The following is a 6,272-nucleotide window of genomic DNA, read 5'->3' on the forward strand; positions in this document are numbered from 1 at the left end:
TAATGAGCAAAACTAACTTTTTAAAGCATGTCTGACTTCTTAACTATTACAAATGACTACGAAATATGTACAAAACAAAGAATCACGGCGCACACAGCGTAGCATCGTTCTGCAAAATTATGTCAAGTTGAATTTTTGGCCAAGGATTGCATCGTTATAATCGAAGCAAATCTTAAATATTTTATACGTGTAGACGCAGTAATCATCATAGTCTTTTATAGGCTAAGAAATATTTTCTTATCTTTTCTCTAAAAAAAGTAATTTAGGAATTACTGTCACTTTCTTGCTTGTTTACATCGGTTTTGAACCGTGGTGACACATGTGAGAACCCCGTTGAAGTCACGTGATTCCTCACCCTGAATAATGCGCGTATAGGGAACGTTTTTTAACATTTGGATATTTATTGTGTTCCCTATAACGCGGTGCGGGGTGATACAGGAATCCAGTGGATTTCACTGAAGAAATATTTGTTAAAAAAAATTAGTTATGAGTGGATTTCACGTCTCAAAAAGTGGATTTCACTTCTCAAAAACTGGATTTCACTTCGATTTCCGATCTTTTTTCAAAATATGTCATCAACATTCTTATTTTTGGATCAATTTAAATAAAATTTGAAATATAAACCTTTTATGAAGCATTTTAGGTTATTTGATCAACAAAAATAAATATTTCTTAAACTTAAATGAGTTCTGAGTGGATTTCACGTTTTGAGTGGATTTCATGTGAAATCTACTGGATTCACCCGGTACCCCCAATAACGTAGAGTCGCCAACACAAAAATAGTCAAAGACTCTGAAGCGGCTATTTATATGGACTACCTTTTGACTTGAGCCCCTTGCTCAGAACCTTTATTTATTTGGTTTAAATTGTTGGGAGGGGCGGTGTACTATTGAAATAAAAAGTAAACGTGGACAAATCTTAGTATGGGGGCGCCGGATGACCCCCCCCCCCCCCCTTAATCCACTAGTGCAGTTAGGTAATTAAAAAGACATGCATAAAGATTTGATAATAGTTTATAGCACGAAACAAATATTACAATAAGAATAGCAACGCAGAATTTAACACTGTATTTGAAACCAACACTACATATAAAATATGCAAGGGGATTTTGCCACAAGTTGTGCCAAAATGAATAATGTAGTCGGCAATTTTTCATTTTCAAAGTATATACAAAAGAACACCTTATGCAGAGCATATTACAGAACAATTACATTTGTTACTGCCTCACAATTATAACATGTGATGTCGTATTTTATTGCATATAATTTGTACATTGAGAAACATTTTAATAAACTGAGAAGCATTTTAGAAATCACCATATCAGACAAAACTCATAATTTGAGTGAAGAAGGGAGAATAGTCTGAGGTTTTCATAATCGCTTATTCCTGTTTATGCTTATTTATGGCTAATTTGAAAAAAATAAACTGGATATATTGAAGATTTAGAAAATTCTGTAAGAAAATAATGTGTGGTCATATTTCCATAGAATACTTTTTTTCCCACCTCAAATAAAACTTTGTAGTTGCTTGTCTAAAATATTAACTATATTTACCGAAAAGCTCAGCTTTGACGTATTGTATAGTTAATAGCTGACGAGTGGACCGGGTTGTTGTTGAAAGATACGATAGATAAGTCATGGAACGGAGTTGCATTACCATTAAGAGTCCCAGACCGAGACTCGGGACGAGTATTCTCGGAGGGGAAAGTAATGTAACGGTCCGCTGTAAGCGGCCGAAGGTGCGTTCATAATAATATTCCATATAAAACGGAAGTACGTTCATACCGGATGTAAACTTGGTTGGTGATATGCAAATTAGCAAAGCCCGGGCTATGTGAGAATAGAGAAGTTAGTGTATATAAAGACCAGTGAACCCCTTTAGGGTCGAGCATGCTTTTCCCTGAAGGGATCTGTTAGTGCTTGATTCACAGTCGCACGTTACAATGCTTTACTTTGCTCAGAACTATTTAAAGACTTATTTGACCTCGTTTCCGAAAAACACCATGCGCGAGGGTTGGGGTGTATGGAGGCTATTCGTTGCCAAAAATCCGGACGTGTAATTCCCACAATGTGCTTCTTCAGTGTGGGTATACCACGTGATAAATTACGTCATATATGATACCTCGGAAGGCAACATTTTGCTTAAAATAAAGACTTAAATCAAAGATCAACTTTTCCTTTACTACACCATTTTAAATAAAACAATGGACAGTCTATGCCGCTTAAAGAGCCCTACATTCCTTTTATATTCGAAGTTTCATAAGGTGATTAGTTTTATCAAACACTTCGACAAACCTGTTTCGAAAATGATGTTTTCACAGTGCTCCGTCAGACGGCCGTATTGTGAAAAGGTTTGTCGAAGTGTTTTAAAAAAAACTAAACGTTCCATCAAACTCTGGTAAACGACCGAAGGCAGGGCTCCGTAAGCGGCATAGACTGCGTTATGTTTCATTTAAAATGGTGAACAAATAGTAAAGTTATCTTTGTTTAAAGTCTTCATTCGAAGCCAAATATTGCCCTCCAACGTAGCATTTATGACGCAATTTATCACGTGGTATACACACACTGTTCTTAATCGTGCTAAATATCTCTTACATTTGTCAATGTAGACGTGCTATTTGTTGTTTCTATTCGTCAGTTTTTCCGTATTGATTTGTCATTTGTCATTATAGTAGTTAAAATGCATATTTGTCAGATCGACCCTGTATAAACTCATTAAAACATAGATGGTATAACTTGCCTTTAACAATATGATGATGTAATTTAGAAAGCCGAATCATGCATATTTAAACCGCAACCCTACAGTCGACACTCGCATTCGTAAAATGAACATTTGCAGTCGAACAAGTCCAGGTTTACAAAAGTGAATTGACAAGTTCAGAATTACAAGGATAGACGATTTCGCCTATACCTTATATGGTAAATGTCACCGAAAGAAACGAAGGTGAATGGGTGGAGCTAACGAATCAGATTTTCTTTCGTTTATTTCCGTCGAATCAAGCAAGGGAGATAACATCTTCGCCTACTTCCTGTAAATTCCCGGTCCCAGTACTCTCTCTTTATTTCTCAATAAAAACTAAAATTAACTTCATCTTTTATTTTATTTTGACGATCAATGTTCCTAAATGGGTTATAAATCACCATATTATTTAGTCAATTGCAGTTGGGTGTATCTGAGCTGGGCTCACGGACCCAGATTTATACTGCCACTGTCATTTTTTTTTACTTATATACCCAAGCAAGCAAAAATAGTTCATTTATTTTATTTACACGTGGACCATGGGCGGGTCGTTCAGTGGGGTGGGAGGGAGCTGTAGGGCCTGTCCCCCCCCCCCAGTTGGCCCGCAAGTAAACTTAAAGGTTAATATTATTGTCAATATTTCTCAGAAAAAAAAGTACTTAATTACGCCATAATGCACCAATTCAGACTAAAAATATTTAAAATATTCTAGGGGGAGTACCCCTAAACCCCACTTCCCACATTTTAAACATATTAATGTCATGCCCACTCGAGGGATCATGTCCAAAAAGTTGTGCCCCTAAGTAACGCCCCTCTAACGCAAGTCCCTGTTCAAAACCTGCTCCAGCAAGCCCACGAAACTTTTGATGGACATCATAATGATATCCACCTAGTTTTGTCTGATGTTATACATTTAATAAACATGTATGGTGTAAACGTGTAATTTCAATACATCATTGAAACAAAATATCCATGTGGATGGAAGAACAGCCCTCCAACCCACTTGTGTCCCCCCAGTTATGAATTACGGGATCTGCCACTGTGAACCATAACAATCAAGTTGAAATACATGAAAACATGAAAAATAGATATCGTGAGTCTTAGATAAGAAAAACAAACGCGCGATTTTCCCCCTCCAAAAGGGCTAGGGCCGCTTCACCTAAATGTGAAAAAAGCCCTGACTGTTGAGTGTGGGTGGGGTATAAAAGGTAGCAGCAAGTAATAATTGTTTATTAGCAATAAATTGACTTCATCATTAAAACACTTTATTAATTACTTATAAAATAATATTCGTTACAGTATAATGCACGAGTTATATAAAGTTGTAATCTTAGTGTATTTTATTCATACAGTTCCAGCTACCAGGTAATAAACCTCTGGGGTATCTTAGTGAATAATTTCAACTTAATGAAAATTTAGATTTTTTTCTTCGTAAATTTTAAATTATCTAATATTACTTGCAATCTTAAACATTGCAAAAAGGCAAGAAAGTGTCCTCTAATGGTAAAATTTAAAATAGTGTTTATAGTAATTTAAACCTGCACTCTCACAGATTGACAGTTTTGACAACCTTTTTTTGTCCCAGACTCGGCTGATTTTGGCAGCAATGCTTTCTATACAAATAATAAGATTACTCACGATAAAACAGATCTAAATTGTTTGGAAAACTGCCGACATTTTTCATTTTTCTTAAAACGTTACTGTAGTATCACTTTTAGCCATAAAACATCAATTTGCGAACGTAAAACTGAAAAACTGTATCTGATCTTTTGTCAGCAGTCTTATACCACTGGTATCCAGACATTTACGCAAAAATTGGCTTATTCCAAAACAAAAAATAAAAATAGTTGTCAACACGGTCAATCTGTGAGAGTGCAGCTTTAAAAGAAAAATACGAAAATGGGACTTTTCATTCTTGAAGTATAATCTAATGCTAATGACTTACATTTTGTTGTGTTTGAGTCAAGTATCATTTTGCATACATCTCACTTCATGTCATATGTGCGTATTAATTACTATTATATAGACAAAAACATGTTGTAATATCATATATTATTTTATTCGACATGAAATAATTTATAATCCATCCTGTTTCCAAATCATAGTCCATAGTGTCATAATATAGATGATTCGTAATGTCCATAATAAGGTTCGCAATGTCCATGGTCCAAAGTATCCATAATTGGTTTATATAGAGCCGAGTGATAGCGGAAATTTCCGAAAGACGTAAGGAGGAGTTAAGACATGGTTAAGGCGGAGCTATCTATAAATTAAATTAAATTCATCTCGTAAACATGTTCAACTGCGAATGGAAAGTCACCACCATACAATGTACTTTGTAGAACTACGAACTGAAATCTGTCTTTTACACACCGCAATGTAAAACTCGGCATGTGACTTTCACAGAATGGCGTGTGTTTACCATACACAACTTTATAAACACGACTGAATCGTCTGTTGAATAGATGCAACGAGAATAAAACTCCAATCGGTACAATGAAAAATGAAAATATGCAGTGTAAAATGTAAACATACAACCGATGAGTTGCCGGTTGTAAAATGTAAAATGGTAAATCATCAATGTTACAAACCTAAAATACACACATACACGTCCGGACTTTTGGCAACGAATGGCCTCCATAGGGATGAACGTATCTTACACTCTCGGCCATGGAAGAAACTTGATCTATCATTCTCAAGCACTTAATGCCACAATAAATGAATTATAAGTTTACCATGCATATTTTGTTTTAAAGCTGCACTCGTTTTGACAACTTTTTTTTTGTCTTGGAATGAGCCAATGTTTGCGTTATTATCTGCAAACCAGTGATATAAGACTGCTTACATAAGATCAGATCACTGATATTCATATTTCCGTTCGAAAATTAATGCTTTATGCCTAAAAGCGTTACTAACAGTTTAAGAAAAATGCATAAAACATCATCTTTTGAACTTAAATATGAAAATCTGCGATCTGATTTTTGTCAGCAGTCTTATATCACTGGTTTCCATGCATCTTTGCATAAATTGGTTGTTCCAAGACAAAAAAAATAAAAAAGGTGTCAAAACGTTCAATCTGTGAGAGTGCAGCTTTAAGGAAAAAAAATGACGCATTTAGTCATACAATATCAATATTCGAACGTAAATATGAAAAACTGCCAGCTGATCTTTTGTCAGCAGTCTTATACCACTAGTTTCCAGGCATTTACGCAAAATGGACTCATTTCAAGACAAAACAATGTCAAAATGATCAGTCTGTGATTTTAAATAAATAGATGTGTTGTACCGAAATGTTCCATCACGGTCTATCAAATTTTCATATACAAGTAATGTCCCTCTGTGGCAATTTTGGCTATTGATAGACGTTGCTTTTATTGATTTTTTAAATAAAAAATCATTTTGATTGCTCAAATGAACAACCCAAAAATTTAATATCGTTATTGTATGTTTATACTACGTCCATATGACATGCATTTTTAAAACATTCCAATCTACGTGTAAATCTATGACAACATTTTATAAAAATGACATAA

This window comes from Mya arenaria, chromosome 15, assembly GCF_026914265.1.
Source record: "Mya arenaria isolate MELC-2E11 chromosome 15, ASM2691426v1".
NCBI lineage: Eukaryota > Metazoa > Mollusca > Bivalvia > Myida > Myidae > Mya > Mya arenaria.